This window comes from Panicum hallii, chromosome 3, assembly GCF_002211085.1.
Source record: "Panicum hallii strain FIL2 chromosome 3, PHallii_v3.1, whole genome shotgun sequence".
In the NCBI taxonomy this organism is placed as follows: Eukaryota; Viridiplantae; Streptophyta; class Magnoliopsida; order Poales; family Poaceae; genus Panicum; species Panicum hallii.
In genome coordinates this window covers 21853891-21877444 of record NC_038044.1, presented here as the reverse complement: position 1 = coordinate 21877444, position 23554 = coordinate 21853891, and the positions used below count along the sequence as shown (strand labels likewise).

At 48.7% G+C, this 23554-nt stretch overlaps 2 pseudogenes; both read right to left on the bottom strand.

Moving 5' to 3' along the window:
• Positions 1 to 16231: 16231 nt before the first annotated feature.
• On the bottom strand, positions 16232 to 19493 carry LOC112885344 (annotated as a pseudogene).
• Positions 19494 to 20771: 1278 nt separating this feature from the next.
• LOC112885343 lies at positions 20772 to 23489 on the bottom strand (annotated as a pseudogene).
• Between the last annotated feature and the right edge of the window lie 65 nt (positions 23490 to 23554).

Genomic DNA, 23554 nt, shown 5'->3' with positions numbered 1-23554 from the left:
CCAACGTGGCGTGGAAGGATATGAGCCGACGAAAACTGATGACTCGTACAGGCGGAAAATAGTAATATGTGGCAGGGCGAGTACAAGGAAAGAAGGCTGATGCGTGCAGTCGGCCCACATATATGAAAGAGAAAGAGAAGTATTTTGTACCTAACACATTGAGTCGATCAAATAGCCGATTTGTGACCATCGACTTTAGAGTCTTAAAATAAATACATGCAGGTTTATCTATTAGAAGTAAGCCTACTGAAGGAACTCATCGATGGCAGCAATGGCCTCAAGATGGACACGATCAACCTCAGCAATCACTGCTTTGTCATCCTTGTCCACTCCTAACACCACCTACTTATTCAAAGCGCTCAGCTCTACAAGATCTACATTCAGTTTAGCGGTCAGGGCTTCTGCTTCCGTTTGGAGCTGACAATAAGATCTTTTTCTTCTTAGATGCGCTGCTCGGTTGCCCGGACCCTAGTCTTGAGGTCTTCTAATTCCTTCTCCAGAAGATGAAGCCGTTGAGAATGGACAGATGTATTGGTCTTGGCATCCAGAGCCGTCTTGTTCTCGTTAAGTGACCGGCACCTCTTGGAAATGTTGGCCTTCAAGGGGGCTTGAGAGCGACGGGTCTCAATCCTATGATGAGCCTATTCTACTCTTGCCCAAAAGAAAGGGAGGTGCCCGATCGGCTAGAGCTTGATCTGAAGGACTGCAGGAAGTTGAGATTTGATCTGCTCAAGAATCTGCCTTACTGCACTGGAATCCTGAACCAAGGCGTCGATCGGAGGTGATAGAAGGCCCTTCACTCAGAGAAGTTGACTGGCGACACTGGTCGAATCCAAATGACAATCGTTGACTTCTAGTCTGCCCGAGCTGACAGATGCAGGATCAAATGCAAGCAACTCCGAGAGGTTTAGGCCCTGAAAGAAGGCATGTGAGTAGGGCAGCACAAAGAAAGATGTGAACAATCTGGTGATAAAACATACCTGTTCTGGAGGAGGAGTAACAACAACCGATGAATTAATGATCGGCTCCTGAGGACACGCCCTTTCTGGAGGAGGAGCAATGACAGCTGGTGAAGCGATGATCGACTCTTGGGGATTTACCCTTTCAGAAGGAGGAGTGACAGCTGATGAAGTAGTGGTCGGCTCTTGCAGGCGCACCCCTTTTAGAGGAAGACTGACAGTCAACAAGGAGATGGTCGGCCTTCCAGAGAGGGACTAACATCCGACGCAGCAGCGACCGGCTCATGCAGACCTTGATGGGTGACCGAAGCATCAACCGGCGTTGCAGGGCCTTCTAGAGCTTTTGGGACGGGATCCTGAGGGGTAACCAAGGTGCTGACCGGTGTCAGAAAATCTTCTGGAGCTTCTTTTTGGCATGCGGGTTCCTCCCCACTAGAAATGTCCACAATGACGGACTGCAAGAATGGGAAGAGTAGTCAAGTTAAAATGTACATGTTCGGAGAATCAACTATGAGAGGGGTGATCCAAACCTGGCCAGCGATCGGAGCTTCCTGACTAGTAGAAGATGTCCCAGCTTCCTTCTGAATTTTCCTGACAAGCATCTTTCTCACCTTAGTGTGAGCTCGGGGGGGCAACAGTGTCAGAAGACCGTTTCCGCTTGGGGGTCAACTTCACAGTGCTGGGCTAGATCCGCATGATGCCTTTAGAAGGGGGAGGTGCGTTTTTGCCAAAAAGAACCACAGGGGCTGTCAGACCCGGGGCTACGGGGCTGTGTACATAACGTAGTTTAAATTGGGTTAAGAGATAAAGCCCGTCTTATCTCTTATTTATGTTGTTTTCTACTCGTTTGAGCAGGAGATAAGGCTAGTCGGTACAGAAGGAAACTACCCGAGTTATACCCGGGTACGATTCCTTGGCTAGTATTGACTAGATTCGTGTAATCCTGACCTCCCGGATATATAAGGGGGGGCAGGGACCGGGGGCAGGGACCCATTCAAAACACAACATCAACACCCAAGGGAATACAAACCACCGTGCATCACTGATCCAGGCATCTACAGAGACTTCGGGCGGAACAGGCCGAAGACTGTTGCGGGGCTTCGCGACATGATGCACGACTGGTCTGAGCAGGAAGAGAAGATGCGGGAGCAGTTCCTGAGGCGCAATGACAGCAATCTGATGCGTCCACATGACAACCGGACTGACAAGAGCCAGCGGGACTATTCGGGTCCATCCCGAAAGCGCAAGCCAGATGATCTCATCGCGGCTGTGGATCATCCCTCGCGAGGCAAGAAGTCAACGATGCCGGAGGAGTTAGAGAAGCTCCTACAGAAGAAATGCCCATGGCATCCAGGTGCCAATTATGCGGCAATCGATTGTTACCACCTCCGGAGGACATTCAGCAATTCTGGTGGTGGGAAGAACAAGAAGAAGCCAGTGGGCAAAGAACCCGAACATGACGACCAAGAGGACCAAGGGCGCAACGTGAAGTTCCAAGATGCTTCAAAGACCGTCAATGTCATCTTCGGGGGAGATGGAGACTTTAGTTCCAGGCGGGAACAGAAATTGCTTCTCCGGAAGATCATGTCCGTTGAGCCGGCGGTGCCACGACCACTCCGCTGGTCAGAGGTGCCCATCTCGTTTCCCCATGATGATCAGTGAACAAGCTTTTCGGAGCCCGGTAAGTTCCCCCTGGTCCTGGACCCGATGGTGGCAGAAGTCAGGCTCACCAAGGTGATCATTGATGGTGGGAGTGGTCTCAACCTCATCTTCGCCAGCACTTTGAGAAAGATGGGTCTGGACTTCACGGACATGCTAGTTCCAAGCAAGTCTCCTTTCTACGGTATTGTCCCAGGTAATGCGGTGCACCCACTTGGCACGGTGGTTCTTCCAGTCACCTTCGGCACGAGGGAGAACTACCGCACCGAGTTTATTAAATTAAAAGTAGCTAACTACGAATCTTCTTATCATGCCATACTGGGCCGTCCGGCACTCGCCAAATTTATGGCAGTGCCGCATTATGTTTATCTACTTCTTAAGATGCCAGGATAAAGTGGGGTACTCACTCTCCGAGGCAACTTGAAGAAGTCATATGATTGCAATCAGGAGGCGATCCAATATGCTTCGACTACGCGTGTGCCTGATGCTTCAGGGGAAGTATTCGCGGCCGCGTAGCAGCTCTCCCAAGCCAAGCTGGAGATCCCTTCAAGAAAGGCCAGCAAGTCGAGCATCCAGTCGACTGGTGACGTGGCCCTCAAGTCGATCCAGCTCCAGGAGGGTGACTCATCTAAGACCGCTGTCATTGGCGCGGGCTTAGATGAGAAATAGGAACTCGCGCTCGTCAGTTTCCTTTGGGCCAACCGAGATATATTCATGTGGAAACCAGCGGATATGCCAGGGGTGCCCAGGGAACTGATCGAGCATAGTCTGAATGTACACCCACAGGCTGTGCCCAAAAAGCAACGCCTTCGAAGATTTGCTCACGACATGCGTGAAGCAATTAAACGGGAAATAGCTAAACTTCTCGTGGCTAGCTTCATCAAAGAAGTAATTCATCCAGAGTGGGTAGCTAATCCCGTCCTTGTAAAGAAAAACAATAATGAATGGAGGATGTGTGTTGACTACACCGATCTCAACAAGCATTGCCCAAAGGATCACTTCGGGCTACCGCGCATTGATCAAGTCGTCGACTCGACAGCAGGTTGTGTACTCCTCTGGTTCCTTGATTGTTATTCAGGGTATCACCAGATTGCACTTAAGAAGGAAGATCAAATCAAAACTGCGTTCATCACTCCGTTTGGGACGTACGACTAGAAAACTATGTCCTTCGGGTTGAAAAACGCAGGAGCAACCTATCAGCGCGCCATTCAGATGTGCTTTGCTGATCAGATGCATCGGAACGTTGAAGCCTACGTGGATGACGTGGTTGTCAAGACCAGAAATTCTGAAGGTCTGATTGCAGACTTGGAAGAGACGTTCAGCAGCCTACGTAGGTTTCATTGGAAGCTCAACCCAACTAAATGCATTTTCGGAGTACCATCAGGGATATTGCTCGGGTTCATCATCAGCAACCGGGGAATTAAAGCCAATCCTGTGAAGATTTCGGCCATCACTGATATGGGGGCTCCGGCCACAATCAAAGATGTGCGGAAGCTAACAGGCTGTATGGCAGCCCTGAACAGGTTCATCTCCCGGCTCCGGGAGAGAGGACTACCCTTCTTCAAGCTCCTGAAGCACCAAAACAAGTTCTAGTGGATGGAGGAGGCCGAGCGAGCCTTGCAAGACCTGAATCATCACATTCAGTCTCCTCCAGTCCTTACAGCACCATTGCCGGGAGAAGATCTACTACTCTACATTGCGGCAACAACTCATGTTGTCAGCAGTGCTATTGTAGTCGAGTGCAGCGAGGAAGGCCATGCATTTGGGGTGTAGAGGCTTGTGTACTTCGTCAGCGAGGTACTCTCTGAATCCAAGGTACGATACCGGGCAGTTTAGAAAATTTTATATGCAATTCTGATTACATCAAGAAAGTTGCACCATTACTTCGATGAATACAGGATCACTGTGATTACGGATTTTCCGTTGGCGGATATTCTCCATAATCAAGATGCCACGGGGCGTATATCAAAGTGGGCAGTGGAACTGGGGGCTTTGTCTATCGACTTCAAGCCACGCACTGCAATCAAGTCTGAAGCTCTAATCGATTTTATGGCTGAGTGGAGGGAGAATCAAATTCCAACTCCAGTCGACAAACCAGAGCACTGGACCATGTACTTTGATGGGTCTCTTAAGCCTGATGGTGGCAGTGTTGGAGTTCTATTTATTTCTCCAAGAGGTGAACAATTGAAGTATGTCCTCCAGATCCTTTGGGAGGTATCCAATAATGAAGCCGAGTATGACGCACTCCTTCACGGGCTACGTTTGGCGATATCTCTAGGCATCAAGCGACTTCTTGTATATGGTGATTCACTTCTAGTCGTTCAGTAAGTCAACAAAGAGTGGGACTGCAACAAGGAGATGATGGACGCTAATGTACAAGAAGTGCGCAAGCTGGAAAAAAAAATTTCTGGCCTAGAGGTTCATCATGTGGTACGGGAACATAATGTTGGCGCACACATACTATCCAAGTTAGGGTCTACTCGTGCACAGGTTCCAGCGGGAGTCTTCGTCCAGGAGTTAAAGTAGCCATCCATCAAGTCCTCACCTCAGGTAACCACCGATGCGGGCCTTCAACAGCCTGATCGGGAGGTTATGATGATGGGAGAGGACTGGACAGAGGCTTATATCGATTTCATCCAGGATCACATACTACCAGCAGGGATGGACGCAAGAAGCGCAGGGGCAGCTCGTGTCATGCGCAGAAGTAAGGGTTTCATCCTAGTCGACAACAAGCTTTATCGGCGTGGCGCTCGATCAGGTGTCCTCATAAAGTGTGTCATGAAAGAAGATGGCTACGACTATTGCGGGAGATACATGAGGGCGTTTGCGGCAACCATGCAGCCTCACGAATGCTGGTGGGGAAAGCATAAAGAGCTGGTTTCTGGTGGCCCACCGCAGTGTCCGATGCTGAGGACCTTGTGCGGAGATACCAAAACTGTCAATTCTTTGGCAAGCAATCTCACGTCCCAGCTCACAGTCTCATCACCATACCGCCGTCCTGGCCATTTTGCTTGCTGGAGCCTTGATATGATTGGGTCCTTCACAATGGCGCCAGGCAGTTTCACCCATGTATTGGTGGCTATCTACAAGTTTACCAAGTGGATCGAGTACAAGCCGATAGCCAAGCTCACACTATATCGAGTTGTTGATTTCATCTCCGATATCTTGCATCGCTTCGGCTTCCCAAATGCCATCATCACGGACCTAGGATCAAACTTCACGACCAACCAGTTTTGGAAGTTCTGTGAAAATGCGTGCATCGAGGTCAAATATGTCTCTGTCGCACACCCAAGGGCCAATGGTCAAGTCGAGAGGGAAAACGGCATGATAATTGATGGCCTCAAGAAAAGACTCTACGATGAAAACAGCAAGAAAGAAGGAAAGTGGATACACGAGTTGCCAAATGTCATCTGGGGGCTCCAGATTCAGCCGTCCAAAGCCACAGGACAAACACTATTCTTCCTCGTCTACAGCTCTGAAGCTATCTTGCCGGCCGACATCATGTGGAAATCCCCAAGGGTTGAAATGTACAATGAAGGCGAGACGGACGAAGCAAGGCAATTAGAGCTCGATTCTGTCGAAGAGGCTCGCTGCACCGCTCTTGTTCAGTCAGCTCGATACCTGCAGAGGATTCGGCGATATCATGATCGCAATGTGAGGGAACGGTCATTCAATATAGGTGATCTGGTCCTACGCCGCGTCCAAGACGAGTCCAGCTTACACAAGCTCAACTCAAGGTGGGAAGGCCCGTTCGTTGTCAAGCAGGTTACAAGACCGGGGTCGTATCGACTATAGTACCCCGAGGGCCAGGATGTCCCGAATTTTTGGAACATTCAGAACCTACGCAAGTTCTACCCATGAGGAAGCGTGCGGGGATAGCTGTTCTCCGGACGCCTAGGCGGCCTTTTTTCTTACGAATCAATTTGGAGGCTACGTGTCACAAAATTTGGAATGTAAATTTTTCTGTTAACAGGCGGAGGCTACGACCACATTCATGTTTTATCGACTTCTTATTATAAGTTTTGACGGAGGCTACGGCCACGTTCATGCTTTTTAAGAATCGACTTTCGCCATGACCTTCAAGGGTCGTTTGCGATGACGATCGCATCTTTCCCAACATATTCGATCCGTTCAATTGGTTTATACCTAACTTGTTGGACACGCTCACATGAGGAGCGATTTCGACTACGCCCAGAGTCATTGCACTCGGGGTAGTTTCGTTTTTCTTGCCATAGGCACGGCAGTCTCGCAATGATGCTCGTGTTCTTTCCTAACAGGTTAGGCCTGCACGTTCAGGTTACACCTAACTTGTTGGACGGGCTCACACGAGGAGCTATTTCAACTACGCCCAGAGTCGTTGCACTCGGGGTAATTTTGATTTCTTGCCATAAGCACGGCAGTCTTGCGATGATGCTCGTGTTCTTCCCTAACTGGTTAGACCCGCTCGATCGGGCTATGTCTAACCTGTTGGATGGGTTCCTACTCGGAGCTACAACGACTACCCCCAGGGTTGCCGCTCCCGGAGTGGTGTCTACTACTTTGCCTTCGAACTTGGATGACAATTCAGCCGAGACACACACAAGTAGACATATCAAAGACAATTATATACAATGAAACGAGTACTCATTTTTACATCTCAATCCTGTAGTACACTTTTTACTATTTGTTCTGCTACAGGTTGGGCTTCCTTGAGGTACTCGTTGAATTGTTCTTCGGAACACTCCGCAGCCACACCCTGCGCAAATACTTCTAGTCGAGCCTCCAGCCAAAAAGATTTTACAAAGGACAGAGCGTGGCTGACACACGCGACCGGGCTTCGGTGAGGAACTTGACGACCTTCTGCGGCGCTCTGAGAAGTCGCTCCAGCAAGGGCCGCTCGCCTTCTTCGCCATCTTCTTGTGGGTCCACAATGTCCACAAGCTTCTTGGTAGCTCCCTTGAGGTCCTCCAGCTCCTTTTGCCGCTGCTCCTTCTCTTCGCCCAGCGTCTTGATCTGCTGAAGGCAGCTGGCGAACTGTTGTTCGGTGTCGGCGATGACCTTCTGCAGCCTCTCGACATCATTTGTGCGGCGATACAGCATATTCTTCACGTCATTAAGCAGCTCTTCTTTATATGTTAAGATTTTCCTAAGCTCTGCGGTGAAGATATTTTCAGAATCCAAGATAAATTATTAAGTGGAAGTACTCGAGGGAAGTAAGGGCTTGCCTTGCTGAACCTTCTTTTGTTCCTTGAGTTGTTCCTCGAGATTGCGCAGGTCATTCTTGAGGAGCCATGTCTCTCAAGTCCGCTCTTGCTTCAGCTTGTCAAGTTCTCTCCGAAGATATATGTTCTTCGTCAGCTCCTCGGATATGTGTTTGTCCTTGGTAGCGAGCTCCTGGTGGCCACCACAACTGCTTTCAGTTTCTCGGTCTTCTTTTGTGAGTGCTTGATCACATTCTGCATAAGGAGGGAGATTAAGACAAGCAACTCAACAACGTATACTGCCAGAAGAGTAATCATGTCTTACCAGGGTAAAATCGTACAACTCTTTGGAGGCCTTCTTGAAGGTTTTTATGTTGTCGTCCCTCAGCATTGGATCATGCACCATATCTGTGGTGATGATGTTCTGGTATCCGCGTCCGGCCATCAGCAGATCTCCAGGGCTCCTTGAGGTCCCTTCGGTTTCTTCAGAAGGTGGTTGCTGGGCAGCTGCGAGTCAAGATGCATTCAGTACATACTGTCTGTGGTCTAAGCAGCTAGCCTTCGGCGGTTAAACACTTACCTGTGCCATCTACACGAGCGGCTTCAGGGGCCTCGACTTGTTCCTCACCACCAGCTCTGGCTTCGGCTTGTTGGGGCTTGCGGGGTGGCAGGTCCGTAGCGTTGTGTCCGCCTCGGAGGCTGGCTCCTTGTGCGTGGGCTCCTCTGAGGCTGGTGGCTCGGAGGCTGGGGTTGCTGCGGCAGGCTTTGGCTGGTACCTCATGTCGCTTGCAGACCTAATAAAGCAGGAATCAGTTATATTATTATATACAAGTCGAGAAGGACAGGATGTTTATTGTGCAAAAAAAAGAGAGATGTATACTTACAGCGAAGACTTCTTCATGACAGCTTTCCTCACTCTTAGAGCCCATGGCATCTCAACCACGGTACTCATTGCTGGCGGCGGGGTCACACCAGCTGGTGGCGCGGTGCCCACCACGGCAACGGTAACCGCTCCTGTCGCAGAAGCTGTTGGATCCGTTCCCACCTCTTGGCGCTCGGGCTCGGCAGGAGAAGCAGGTGGACTGCAGAAGGATAATGTCAGCATGCAACAATACCGATATATGACAACAAGGCAGGAAATTCATACCTGGAGGACTCGACTACTTGCGCTTTCCGTTTGCGCACAACCCGACGACCCTTCAGAACCGAAGGTAGAGTTTCGGTCAACTCCACGGATGGTCCGGGGGAGTTGTCCCTTCACGCCTCCCCCTCGGCTTCCCTTTCCACCAGGAGGCTCCCGCTTTCCGTGGTCTCGCTGCCCGGCAGTGCCTCGGCTGCTCGAGCTTTCTTCGCTTCGGCTGCGGTGCTGGGGAGAAGGTGGTCCGATCGAGGGATGTCGGGTTGCGGAGGGTAGCTCCGGTACAACTCTGTGTGTCCCTATAGAAGGTTTTCAGTTAGTAGTGGCAGAGCAGAACTTGTTTTCAATACAAAGTAGTCGAATACTTACTGGTTTTGGAGAATTTTATGCCAAAAAATAGCTACGGGACGTAGGGAACCGCATCCACGTCTAGCAGCACTCGCCTGACCCGGGTGAGTGCGGCGTCATCAGACAGTTCTTCTGCGCACATCTGAGAGGAATCTTCAGCACCTATGTACTCGAAGCCTAAGGTATGGCGTTGTTGGAGTGGCTGGATCCGGCGCTTGAAGAAAGAGAACATTACGGATGCTCCGGTCACCCCTATTTCTTTATGAGCTACTATGATGGCTAACAACTCATCGACTTGGTCCAGGTCTACTCTGGGGAGCTCGGTGTTCCACTCTGGCCTCACGACTGGGGGTTTGCCAGATTTTTCAGGAAGTTGGGGAGCATGGTTTTCAATATAGAACCAGTGGTTCTTCCATCCAGGAATGTTGGAGGGGAATTTATAGGAGAGGTACCTATCGCCGGCTTGCTGTCTAATCTGGATGCCGGCGCCTACTACAATGGATAGATTTTTGGATGTGGGTTGTGGTTTTACCCGGAAAAGGAAGCGGAAAAGATCCCAATGGGGTACAATTATGAGAAAGGCTTCACAGAAATGGATGTAGATTGTGATATGACAAATAGAATTCAGGTTGAGATGATGGAGTTCAAGCCCGTAGAAATAAAGAAGGCCACCGAAAAAAGAGCAAGAGGGGAGGGCCAGACCCCGTTCGGCAAAATGGTAAAATGTGACGATTTCGTCTACATTTTCCATGGGAAAAGGTTCGCGAAAAGAGGGGCGCCAGTTGACAAGACTCCTGTCTTAGAGCAATCCCTTGGAAACAAGTTTATTGAGATCGTTGATGGAGCACTTACTGTGAGTCCACTCCCCGGCCGGCGGCTGCGCCTCTTTCTTCTTCCCATCCTTCTCCAGTCTCTTGGGCGCCATTTCCAGATCCGCTCGCCACGAGTTGCTCAGGGGCTGCGGGGAAAGGGGTGGGGAGATTTTGGTTGGATTGGGGCTCTCCAAGAGGGTGAAGGCGGAGTGCGGCTCTATTTGGGGGATTTGGGAAGTTCTTGGCGGATTGCAGATTGGAAGCATAATTTTTACTTGGCGTTACCGCGGGGTTAAATACCCAGCGGCTGGATAAAGTTTTACTATTTCAAAGTTGAAGAGTCGTTTCAGGGAATATTCGGTAGCTAAGGGGTCATTTGGTGGATTATTTCGATAAAATATTCGATTAATCATTTTTGCAGGGTTAACTGTCCCGAAAAAAGGGGTTTTTCGAATTCCAGATCTAACTTCCATCATTTGTACCATCACACCAGTTATTTACCATATGGACATTTTTTCACTGCATGCCACGACTTTTGGATCCTTATTTCCAAACCCAAGAGATTTGGATCCAAGGCTCGGGGGCCGTGGGATATGTGGCATCGACTACTTATTTTTTCAAATTTATTTGAAAAGTAAGTAAGGAAGATTCAAGACTAATGCGACCCTCAGTCTGATTCAACGATGCAACCTAAGGCTCGGGGGCTACTCCATATGGAGTGCGATTTTTCAATCGCACATCATTCCAAAGAAGTAATTCGGGGCATGAGCACCTCATAGCTTCGATGCAGCCAAGAAAGTACTCGAAGAAGAACTTCAAGACGGAACTTCAAGAGAAGCCAAAGATTGCTTCGAAAGTACTCGAGAAGCCTGCAGTACTCAGTTACGAAGAGCTCGGGGGCTTGTCAGACCCGGGGCTACGGGGCTGTGTACATAACGTAGTTTAAATTGGGTTAAAAGATAAAGCCCGTCTTATCTCTTATTTATTTTGTTTTCTACTCGTTTGAGCAGGAGATAAGGCTAGTCGGTACAGAAGAAAACTACCCGAGTTATACCCGGGTACGATTCCTTGGCTAGTATTGACTAGATCCGTGTAACTCTGACCTCCCGGATATATAAGTGGGGGCAGGGACCCATTCAAAACACAACATCAACACCCAAGGGAATACAAACCACCATACAGGACGTAGGGTATTACGCGCCTCGCGGCCCGAACCTGTCTAAAATCTTGTGTTCCTTGCACCTTCGAGTTCCTGATCTCGGCATCTCTTCACCTAAACTTACCACCTCGGGTATACCCCTCGGTGGGCAGCCGGTAAAACACCGACAGGGGCAACTGGCAAAAACTGGAAGTTAGATCCATCATCGTTCCTGGGCTCCGAACCATCCTCCTGCTGCAAAAAGAGCAAATGGAATCAGAAAAGGAATTCAGCGAAGTCAGAAGGAAGAACGATGGGCTGACAGAAATACCTCTTCCTTAGGGACTTCATACTCAGCATGAATCTGCTGCAGCATCGGCCCTAGGGCTTTCTGGAAGACATGGGTCTTCCACATCGACCACCAGCTCTCGAAGTCGATGGCCGAAGAGGTGAACGTGAGGTCAACAGGGATTGGGATGAGAAGGTCTGAAAATAGGTTGTAGCATCTTTGGGTGGTGACGGCATCAGGCAGGTCGATTCTGTTGGATGTTAAATGATGAAGGAGGAAGTGAGGAGGAACTTACCCAAGGCCAAACTGCCGGGCTGCTACAACCGGCTGATAGAACTCATATCATGGTTTGATGATCCGGTTGGAAGTACTCATGCCGACTGGGAGGAGGCAAAGGCGAATCATGACAGAATACAGGCGCCGGGTGTCGACATCATCGGTAAAATCAGCCAACCTGAAGGTGGCCGGGTTCTCGAAAATTTCAGATTCAGTGTAGGGAAGGAAGATTGGGTTGTTCAGGCCCCTATAGAAAATCCTAAACCATTATGAAGCATCTGAGGGATTCAACTTGCCGCCAAGGAGGCTGTACAAAGCCTGGCCGAAGCTGGTGCATCTGATCTGCCTCCCACTTCGGTCCGGGAAAGAGTTATTGGCCAAAGAAGGAAAATTTGGGAAGAAGTCCTGAAAGTAAAGGTGAGCCCACAATTGGATGAACCATCAAGGACCACCAGTCCGAAGTTTTTTCTAGGAAAGAAGGCTCAAAGACATCAGATGAAGGTATCTGTAGATTTCTCCAAGGAATAATTTACCAAGGCCAACAGTGTGACCTTTGGCCAGCTCATACGCTAGAGGGAGATAATTCTTGATTGGAGCAATGGAAGGACCACAGAATAGGAAGTGCTCTAACCAAAGATTCAAGAAAGCTGTGTGTTCCTTCTCTATCACAAGGCCTTTGGTTTTTAGGTGTTGATTCAGGTATGCACACCAGTTTGTGCACTCTGCTTTGGAAGACAACTTGAAAGGAACTTCAGATAGCCTGTAGGCAGAGGGACAGGTTGATGAGATGTCCAGACCAGTGATCATCATCACGTCCAGAAGGGTTGGAGTCATCGGTCCATGACCAAAGAGAAAACAGTTCAAGGCATCGGATCAAAAGTAGCCGATGGTCTTCAGAAGGTTCTCGTTCTTTTCAAGAGGGGATAGAGATAGGGACAGAGCATCGGCTATCCCTACGGACTCCCATGTGGGCTAGTAGGTGTTCGCCACTCTGTTATACCAAGTTACCCAGCCCTCAGGAGGGTTTGGCCAGGCACGGAGGCTGTCGAACCAGGAATCTAGATCTATATTTTGGCCCACGAATGGAATTCGATTGGCCTCGCAAGAAATCAGATCTACGGGTTTCTCATAAAAACAAGACCTGAGACAAAAAAAATTGGGGAAGAAGGATGTGGCAAGAGGATATCCAAAACCTGAAGAAATCCATGAAAGCCAAATAATCGGAGAAAGGTCATTTAATGGCACAGGGAATCTCGTAATTGTTGCATTAAAATAGCAAAGGTCGGAGTCTTACCTTCAGACCAAAGACATTCGCATCGGTGTTCGGAGAATCCGCCATCGGAAACCGTGACGAAGATCGAGGACTCGGGGACTAGATCTAGGGTTGGTGGCGCAGGATCGAGTTCAAGTTCTAAGGCTTTGGTCCGGATCTTATGACTAGGGTTTATGAGCAAAGGGTTTTGGAGAATAACTTGGATTCGGGGAATCTTCGGAGATCTATTTTGGGGAAGGTTCCAGATTTAAGCGGAAAATGAAATGAATTGGGGAATTGGTTTGGATCCGGATCAGCATCTTTTGAGGAAAGGAACCGATGCGTTGCCATCGGCTCTTAACGTATCGGCTTTTAAACGAGTCGTGGTTGAAAAAGAAGATTTTATTTACAATAGGGAGTGAGTACAAAAGGGGAGCCGATTGCTCCTAGAGCCGATCTACCGGCTTAATACTACAGTCTACCACCAGTAGACGCCGGAGGTCCTGCGGCGCTTGGTCGATGGAGCCGTACTGACATCGCTATCGCCGCCGCTGCCGTTGACGTCGCCAACATCATCTCCGCTGCTGCTACTGGTGAAGCCGCTGTTGTCTTCGGTTTCTTCGTCGTCGTCGTCATCATCATCCTCCAACGATCCGCCAAGGAGGAAGTCTCCTGCTACTGAATCCTCCTCGGTTGAGGAGGAATCGGCTTCTTCTTCTTCCGAGGAGGAGGAGAAGTCTTCTTCCCAGGATGCATCATCTTCGTCATCTTCCTCCAGCTCATCACCAAGGAGTAGGTGGAGGTCTTCGCCGTCGGTCAGGGACTCGTCGTCCTCTGACCAAGATTGGAAGTCCCATTCCTCCGCATCCCAATGCAGGGGGGCAAGGACTTCGTAGGCGGCTATAAGGTCGTATTCTGGAGTAGGCTCTCGAGTGGATTCAGACTCGAAGGAGATGGCGGAAGAAGCAGAGGAAGAGGAAGAAGCCACTACGAGAAGAGGAAAATCGAATTAGGTATGGTTGCGAATGGCTGAAGGGAGAAGACGATTAAAAGAAAGTTACCAGGGGTAGGTTTATAAAGATGAAGTGGAAGATGAATCGGCACCATAGCGGTTTCCAAGGAGCCTGATGCAGTCACATCCCATGAAAGTTGAAGAGGCACGCCTGTACGGATTTCGGAAGTCGAAGAGGCGGTGCGATTAAAGGAAAAATGGTTTCGGAATAATTATTGCCGAAACTAGGGGGGCATGTGTTATCGCCATAATTCAGGCGGGCCGGAAAGGTGGGCCGAGGAGCAAGATGGGCTCGAAGGATAGTCATAGTGGGCTTGCGAGTCGGACCTTATACAGGTATTTGAGGTCAAGGTTGGCCATGTATCTAGATAGGCATGTGTGTTTAAATAGTTTAGATAGAGATAGTTAAGATTCATGTCGTGTTTAGTTAGGATTGGTTAGGAAAGGCAAGTCTACGGACTATAAATATGTACACTGGATAATCAATAAAGGAATCGAATCAATCCTTCACCAACAACTCTCGGCGCATCGCCACCCCTGTTCTAGGGTTTCTTGAGTAAGTGCCATGCGGCCCCGATCATGCCCTGTGTGATCGGGGCAGCATTGTCCTTGATTATTTACCTTTCGTGTTTCTCGTTCTGAAGTGTTATTGATGACGAGTAGCACTAGTTATCTTAATGTTTATAGAGTAGCATCGGTTCTTTCATTCCTTATTCACGCATCGTTTGTTACCTGTAAACGTTTAGCTGTCCCTATGCCCGATCTCGGATATAAGGACAACGCCTTGCTCTGTTCTTATTTAGTAGATCCAATCTGTTATGGTTAATCTTTGTTCATCGAAGATTTAGTTTAATATCTGCATGATTAGGCCCTTCAAACGGGTTGAATATTCCGGCAGTACGTTTGGTGCTTTATAACAGCTTAAAAAGGGATTGTTCTGGGAATCGGCTTTCAGTTGGTTTTTAGGCCTCTGTTTAGGTTGTTGTTTCATTATCTTCCGTATCTGTCAGGCTCAATTACGTGTAGGATGTTCCAGTTATGCAGTGAAGGCTTCAACCGTCGTAGATTGGATTAGCTAAGTGGTTACATGGCAAGATTTATGCTATCATCGGATATACTTGCTTTGTTTATAGATCCGATCTAGTACTGAACACAATCATCTCTTTACAACCAATATAGGGTGTCACCCGATGAGCCGATCACGGCTCGGCTCGGACTAATGTTTGTATGTATCTGTGCATACAAGAAACTAACATATAACATCTTCCTGATCAGGTACAAGGTCAGGTGGCATGCCTAGCAACCCAGAAGCCAGGACGTGTGCCAGATTTCGGGCCGTTGACCGAGGGACCGGGGCCCACTAGCAGTTCCGAAAGCCTGCCGGTTCCTCGTGTTGCCTGTCGCTGCTCGCCAGCGGGTTTCGACCGACAACATACCTATAATTTCTGACCGGAATAAATCCAGTATAATCGAACAAAGCCTAAGGGGTCATGACATTCAAGGATCACTACAACAAAATAGCTTATTTTCGTCGGCTAGAAACCGTCGAAAATAGCCAGAAAGCCGTCGAAAATATATATATTCATCAGTCGGCCGATGAAAATAGGCCGACAGAATAAAATCGACGAAAATGAACGCATTTTCGTCGGCTTTGTTGGCCCACGAAAATAGAAGCAATATTTTCGTTGGCTGAGCTGGACGCCTGCTAAAAAAAACAGCTGCAGCATCTTCCAAAGTTTTCCAGAATTACAAATAATTATTAATTAACATAAAAATAACCATCCATAAGCACAATCATGAAATACATCATCACACAATCATGAAATACATCCAATACGTGCAATCATGAAATCCATAGTCTAAATGACATATATATGTCAACAAAACACAAACGCAAAAGCTCAGTCTTACAGGTCAGTATTTCTTATACGAGCTCAAGAACAAGTGCTCAGTCTTACAGGTCAGTATTTCTTATGCGAGCTCAAGAACAAGTGCTGATGCTCCACCTCCTCCCTGAGGACCAGTTTAAAAAGAAACAAGGACTATGAGGAACTAGATATTTGTAAGATTGAATGATTACTCATCAGAATCAATATGCTCAGTCTTACAGGTCAGTATTTCTTATGCGAGCTCAAGAACAAGTGCTCAGTCTTACAGGTCGGTATTTCTTATGAGAGCTCAAGAACAAGTGCTGATGCTACTAAATGTTGCAGCTGCATAGCAAATAACAAATGAACCAGGGTGTATTTTCTGAAATAGATGTTTTAAAATGAATGGTAGTTTGATATAGGTGTCACTTACTGAAGGAATCCCGAGAAGCTTTCGATTTGCAAGTGCAACGGCCTGTATTGAGAAGTAAAAATAGATATTGTTATCAAAAGATAAGTAACCAGTTAAAGAAACTCTCAATACATACCGAAAAGGCTTCATTAATCTCATAAAAATCAACATGAGATGACTCTAATCCAGCATTTGCGATAGCCTTTGGTATGGCAAGTGCTGGAGTGGTTGTAAAAAGCTCTGGAGCCTGTATAAACAACATTCATAGTTGAAAAGTTACTATTTTAGAATACGAATGGCAGGAATTGATAAAATTTGATATCTAAAATAGTAGCATAAACTGTTCAAGAGAAAATAACTTCCTCAATCCTTCAATATTAAGATCATGATGATATATCTAGAAGCGTACACTACTCTTAAATGAGATAGCTGTTACTATAGCTTACTTGAGCTGCATCTGCATATCCTTGCAAGGACTTGCAGGCCAAGCTCTTGAGCCTTCTGCCCACTCACCAAGACTAATGCAGCAGCTCCATCACTGATCCACGTAAAACAAATTAGGTGTAACTAATTGCAGAAGCCTACACAAGCGAACAGTAGGCAGCACACTTGACAGTACCAGTCAAGGGGAAAAATATACAGTGCAAAGTGTAATGAAAGAGCGTCTATGACAACCGAGAAAAAATTATACAGGTAGGCTAATTTTCCTTGATTTAATGGGAATGAGGCATTACAAAGATATTTTTATTTTCTTATATGATATAAATTATCTACACCAACTTATGTTACAATCATAAAGAAATTAATTATAATTTAGAGCATAACAAGCAGTCAAACATAAATAGGCGAAGCAATTTGTAAGTACAAACAGAAGTCAAATATGAAAACAACAAAAAAGAACAGAATGCATGCATGATATAATAAAAGAGTTAATTGTTAACAATGAAATATTCTGTTTCTCAGACCTTTAAAAAAAACAGCATATTGCATGAAAAACTTAAACATTTTACAAAATAAAATAAATATCAAGCAGTTATACCTTACACTAGAAGCATTTCCAGCTGTAACTGTAACAGTACCACCATTCTCCTTGAAACTTGGGCGGAGTTTCTTAAGTTTTACGGGGTCAAACTAAGAGACATAGAAATAACACAAGTAAAACTGTCATGTGCATTGACCTTACAATAACTGTTTGGAAAGCTTTTTATGTAAGGAGGCCCATTGTACTCCTGCGAAGCAAGAATTATGATAAAAGTGCATACCAGTAATTACCTTGTTCGTAACCAACTACAAATTTTATTTCGTTCATAACAACTTTGTTACATGAGAAAATTACCTTGTCCAGGCTTTCATCTTTTTCGATAAGTACAGGTGGTTTTCCCCTCCCAACAGAAACTTCAATCTGGTTCACAAAACATCGAGCATAAGAAAAAACCAAACAAAACATATAATATCTAGATCCAAGAAAGAGAGAAAATCACCGGAACAATCTCCCATGCAAAAGCACCACTGTCACGAGCAGCAATTCCACGCTCGTTGCTTTGGATAGCAAAAGCATCCTATGCACGGAAAAAATGTAAAATCAAATTTACCAGTAATGGAAAATATATTTATTGCGCTATAGAAGAAAATAAATTGCATCACATACAGGAAGACTCCTAGGCAACTGATACATGAAAATAATCGATAACAAAAATGAAAACGGCTACAACAAAATATTTGATGTATAGAAGGGTAATGTTGTGTACTGAAGAGCAGCTCCTAAGAGATTAAATCTATATTGCTTCAACAAGGACACAAATAGTACTCATTTTAGTATGACACATCTACTTTCATCTTTGGAAGCAAGCAAATGAATGGTTCATCTACAGATCTAGAGCATCACATAAGCCCACCCTAGCAATCATACGAAAATCCTAATAGAAACAGCATTGCTCATAAAAGGGTCCAAACTACAAGTTCATCATAAGATACCGGGAATGCTGATACAGATCCAGTTGAATTGACTGTGCTGCAAACATAGTAGCTGCACAGAGGAAAGAAGAGCAGCGGGAACGCGGGCGGCGCGCGGGGCGGGAGCGGGGCACGGGGGCGGCGGCGGCGCAATGCGGGGAGGAGGGGCTGCTGTGAAAGAAAAGAAAGGGATCGAAGGTGAGCTGGGTACATATAGTTAGGTCAACTATATTTTCATCGGCTTACCAAAGCTGACGAAATTGAGCTTATTTTCGTTGGCTTAGTCTAGCCGATGAAAATGTGGCTATAGTTTCGTCAGCTCTGACTAGGCCGACAAAACTATAGTAGCATTTTCGTCGGCTTGACCTAAGCCGACGAAAATAAGCGCAATTTCGTCGGCTTTGGTAAGCCGACAAACTAATTTACTTGTTTTCGTCGGCTCTCGGTGGACCGACGAAAATAAATGTGACCGACGAAATTGAGCTGTTTTGGTGTAGTGGATAGTGAGAACTCGCAAGCTCCGGAGCAGGTGCAAGATTAAGCCCTTAACATACGAAGGATATTGAACATTGCAATCTTTTGCTGCAATAACTTTTGGCTCTGCGAAGGCCCCTGATATGGATCCTGCCAAGTAGTAATTATATAACTGAGTCATACCCTATAGTGATGCAACGTGGCGACTTCTTTATTTTCAGCTTTGTTTTTATTTAATTTATTAAGAGATCCTGCCATCCTTATGTTGGATGATGTTTTTACTCGAAGGATGGTGAAGTAGTACCATAGATTGAATGACAAGCAACTTGAAATGTTTTTGTGAGGGTTTTTATCGTAACGTTATGTCTTAGTGCCAAAACGATCGTTTAGTTAGGCGTGCTCAACCTACACTGTGACACACGCCGAAGTAGGAGGCCCCCGCGTCGCTCCTAGCGGGTGACTCGGGCGGCACCCGAGCCGCCACAGCCGCGACCCCCCACCTCCCCCGTCCATCCCACTCACTGCCGCTCGAGTAGGCCAGCGGAAGCCCACTCGGCTGCAGGATAGCGGCGGCGAGGCCTCTTTTTTCCTCTTCCCCAAGTTTTGCAGCTCCGAGCGTCAGTCCGCCAGCGGCCGGACTCAGCACCTCCGATGCCGGATCCGGCGAACCCCTAGCCGGATCTTGGGGGGCACGCCGCTCTTGCCCGTGTGCGTGGGTCCCATGGCTGTGGTTCTGGCGAGCACGCGAGACCTTGTCGACGCACGCTCGGCCCCAATGACGATGGTGGTGGGCCCTCTCGCGCAGGCCTTCTGGATGTGCTCCCTGAGGCTGAATCCGGCACCGCGGGGCTGGCTCTACACCGAGCGGCGGCGGCTTCCTCGACGCAGGAGCGTCTGTCGCGGCGCGCGGGTGGGTGCCCGTGGTGGCCGGTGGCCGGATCCGGCGCCTCCAGGCTCGGCTCTACGCGGTGTGGCGGCGGTGGCATCCCCCACGCGGGGCGTCCCCCACGCATGGGGGCCGGCGGCCACCTCTGCTGTGGCTGCGGCCGCAGCTCATGGCAAACACGACATCACGACTGGTGAGCTGGTGCTCCGGTGGGCGTCAGATCTACAGCGGCGGCGGGGGGTGCTAGTGCCGACGGCGGTGGTTGGCAACGGCTTCGACGCGCGGCGGTGTAACGCAAGCAGTGGAGCCAAGGTCCGGCCCCGTGTGCTACCAAACTCAGATGCCTGATGTCGTGCGTGAGTTGTAGTTCTTATATCAATGGTTATGCCACGGTTTGAGTCCTTGAGCTTGAGCTAGGACATATTGATATATGTGATCATGCCACGAAACGTCGTCTTATGCTAGGCAAATGATGTAAAATTTTTGTTATCACGCGGGCTATTAGGGTCCAAAATGAAATGAATCATGTGGGGATGCTCCCCCGTTGACCCTAAAGAAAACAACAAAAAAGTTCATGGCGCCTCAACCACCAGCACGGATAAGGTTATGTGGAAAGTGAGGCAACTAGGACTTCTCTCATGGAAAGGGGACACCGGATGGAGCGGGATTGTATGATTATTACCTCCATGAATGATGTAAAACATAAAAAATAAAAATTACCTTTGCACTTTACGCATCAACGACTTCGTCATTCTTATTTGCATCATACATATATTTTTCCATTTCATAGAGTATATATATTTAAACTCAATGGCCTCACCCTTTTCTAATAGCTAGAATTTACAAATCCATGAAATTATGATTACAGTGAAATTATTTGTTACGAGTTTGCAACTCAACCATGGCAACAGGAATTGTAAGACCTTTTTCTCATCAAATATATGGTACATGAAGTACATAGAGACTTGATTTACGGAGAAGCATAAGGATGAGGAAACATACACTGAATGAGACAAAAACACCAGTAATTAGCACGTACGATCTAGTATTGTTGGCGGATTGGCAGATGTGATCTAATATTCATATTGCATACATAATTACACATCATAGCCTGAGCTTGCATTCACATGTTCCTCACCCAACGATAGTTGCAGTAGTCCTATCTCCTATGTAGATAAATCTCCGGTTGCGGGGAGGGGTCACATGCATGCCATGGACGCAGCAGAACTAGCAACCATGGTAAAGAAAAGAAAATCAACGTGACCCAAGTGGGGAAAAAAGAGCAGAAACTTCATCAGAGTCTCCTTAGCTGCGCTTAGGCACCGCCGGTCTCCTCACAGCTCGGGGGCTTGTAGGCGATGAACATGATGCACTGCACCTGCATGAATTGTCGAAGCCAAGGATGCAAATGTAGGCGTCGGGTAGGCCTTCGTGGCCTCATCCAGCTCAGCGTACTCTTGGGTGGCGTCGGTGCAGCCGAACATGGGCAGCTTCATGGTCCAGTACCATCCGCCATAGCAACTGGGTGACCTGGTATCTAGGGATGGCAATGGGTATTCGAAATCTCCTATTAGGATATGGATCTTGAGTCAGTTCTTATGCCGTGGGTCTGTTAATAGGTAGAATGTCAGACCTAGCCCATCGGGTTTGCGGGCACGGGCCTAGAATAATATGTAGAACCCAAATCCGCAAACCCGTAGGTTTGTAAAACCCGATCTATCAGGCAAATAAGCCCATGACCACATACCTCAGTCCAACTGACTTGACCCATTTAGTCTAATATATAAGACCCTAACCATCCCTCCAAACCCTAACTAACCCTTCCCTCCCATCCCCTGAAGCACGTGCAGGTGCGGCTACGCATCTACGGCAGCATGCGCTCACAGCTAGCCCCGTGCACCAGCCCCTCACGCGCTCGCGGCTCGCCCCGCACGCGTTTATATCCTCCACGCCACACGTGCTCGCGTCGTGGCCGCGCTCGCCCGCTCCGGGCACGTCCGACCCCTCGCTCGCCCCGCGTGCCACGCTCGCTCGCCCGCACAGCCTTGCATGCTCGCCGACCCCTCGTCGCCGTCTGCTCGGCCTCTGCCCCGCCAGCCTCCGCCCAAGCGTGCACGTTGCCCTCGCCCCAGTGTCCGCGCGCCCAACCTGTGTGTGCGGCGCGCGTCGGCCCCTCGCCGTCGTCGGCACGCTGCTACTTAGTGGTGATATGGTGCTATCGGGCATGGGCAACCTGCAGGTGCCCAAAATCTGAGGGGGCACGGGTTTGGTAGAAATTTGCACCCGTGACGGGTTGCGGGCGAGCAGATTTATTGTTCACGGGTATGGGTTTGAGTTGGGTAAAACCAGCGGGTGCCATTACCATCCCTACTAGTATTCTTACGGTAGACGAACCTGATCTTGCTGAACTCAAGGCAGGGGTTCCTTGTTCTGTGGACCGAGAATCAAGAACCGAAACGAAAGAACTGAGAACCGGAACCGTAAGAACTAGAACCGAGGAAATTCAGTTCTGCTACGGTTCCTTGTTTTGAGGAACCAAATTTACTCGGTTCTTTCGGTTCTTGGGCTTGGTTAACCGAGAACCAAGCCCATGGCAAATTTAGCCCAGCTGGCCAAGGCCCAAGCCGGCCCAACTAGAAATCCTAGGCAACCTCGACTGCACCCACTCCCCCAGTCCCATCCCAATTCCCACTATCCTAGTCTCCACCCGGCCACCCCACCTCGACCACGACCAGGCCCCCGCTGCCGCTAGGCCGATGATCCCCCCACCGCCTGCGTCCGATCCTCGCCCCTTGCGGCTGCGCCCTAACCCCGCGGCACTCGGCCCCGCCGCTGCCTGGCGTCCGGCCACTGCCCCGCGCTGTCTTCCTCCCTCCCTCCCAGCACGGCGGCGCCACGCCCAGCCGCAATCTCCCTTCCTTCCTCCCGGCAGGGCGGCGGCCGCAGCGCACGGCCGCGGGATGGGGCGGCAGTGGCAGCGTGCGGCCGCGAGAGAGCGCGGCGGCGGCAGATCGACGGCACGCGGCAACGAATTGACGGCGGCGGTGCATCGACGGTGCACGGCCTAGCAGCATCGTAGGCAAAGCAAGGCGCGGAGGCGGCCCCCTTCTCCACCAGCGGGTGCGTGCGGCTATTTTTTCTTTTTTGTCATTCTTTCTTCTTTCTTATTTTTTCTTAGCTTGGTAAACTTGTACAGGAACTTGGTTAGTTTCGGTTATAACCGGAACCGAACCGAAATAACGGAAACCGAATTTCCTCGGTTCCTATTTTTTAAAAGAACTGATTGGTCCCTGAGAACTGAACTTGTGTAGGAACTGAGGAAGTGAACTGATCGGTCGGTTAGAACTGAGACCCAGCTATTCCGGATCAGGTAGAGTCGATTTGCTTCAATAGATCCTCCGTGGAGAGCGGCGCGGCAGGTAGGATAGGGTCTCGAACTTCTTGATGCCCTCAATCGGCCACACCTGAACAACGAATAATGAGCACAGCAACATCAGTCCCTGAACTTCCTACTCAGTTGCAGCAGTAAGGATTCCAGTTCCTAGATTGTTACCTGCATGCACCTGATCCTTCCGCCGTTGCTGACGTTGTCGAAGCTGGAGCTGCTGGACCGGCGGCTGACGGGGAGGCCAGCGGTGGACTTGTTGAGACCCTGGGATGGAGCGACTGATCGAGGTGGCCGACGAGGCCATCACGGATAGTGCCATTGCTCCTATGCAAGGAGAGGAGCTAGAAATGTAGCGAATATATACAACTGAAGTCTCGGTAGCTTGATTTGGGGCCCTATGCGCTTGGTGGCAAGGGGTTCATATAACCAAACCAGAGGGGATGTTATTAGGATATGGCAGGAGTGGCAGCTCTTCGACAATCCAAGCATTTGTGGCTCATGCGGCGTCAG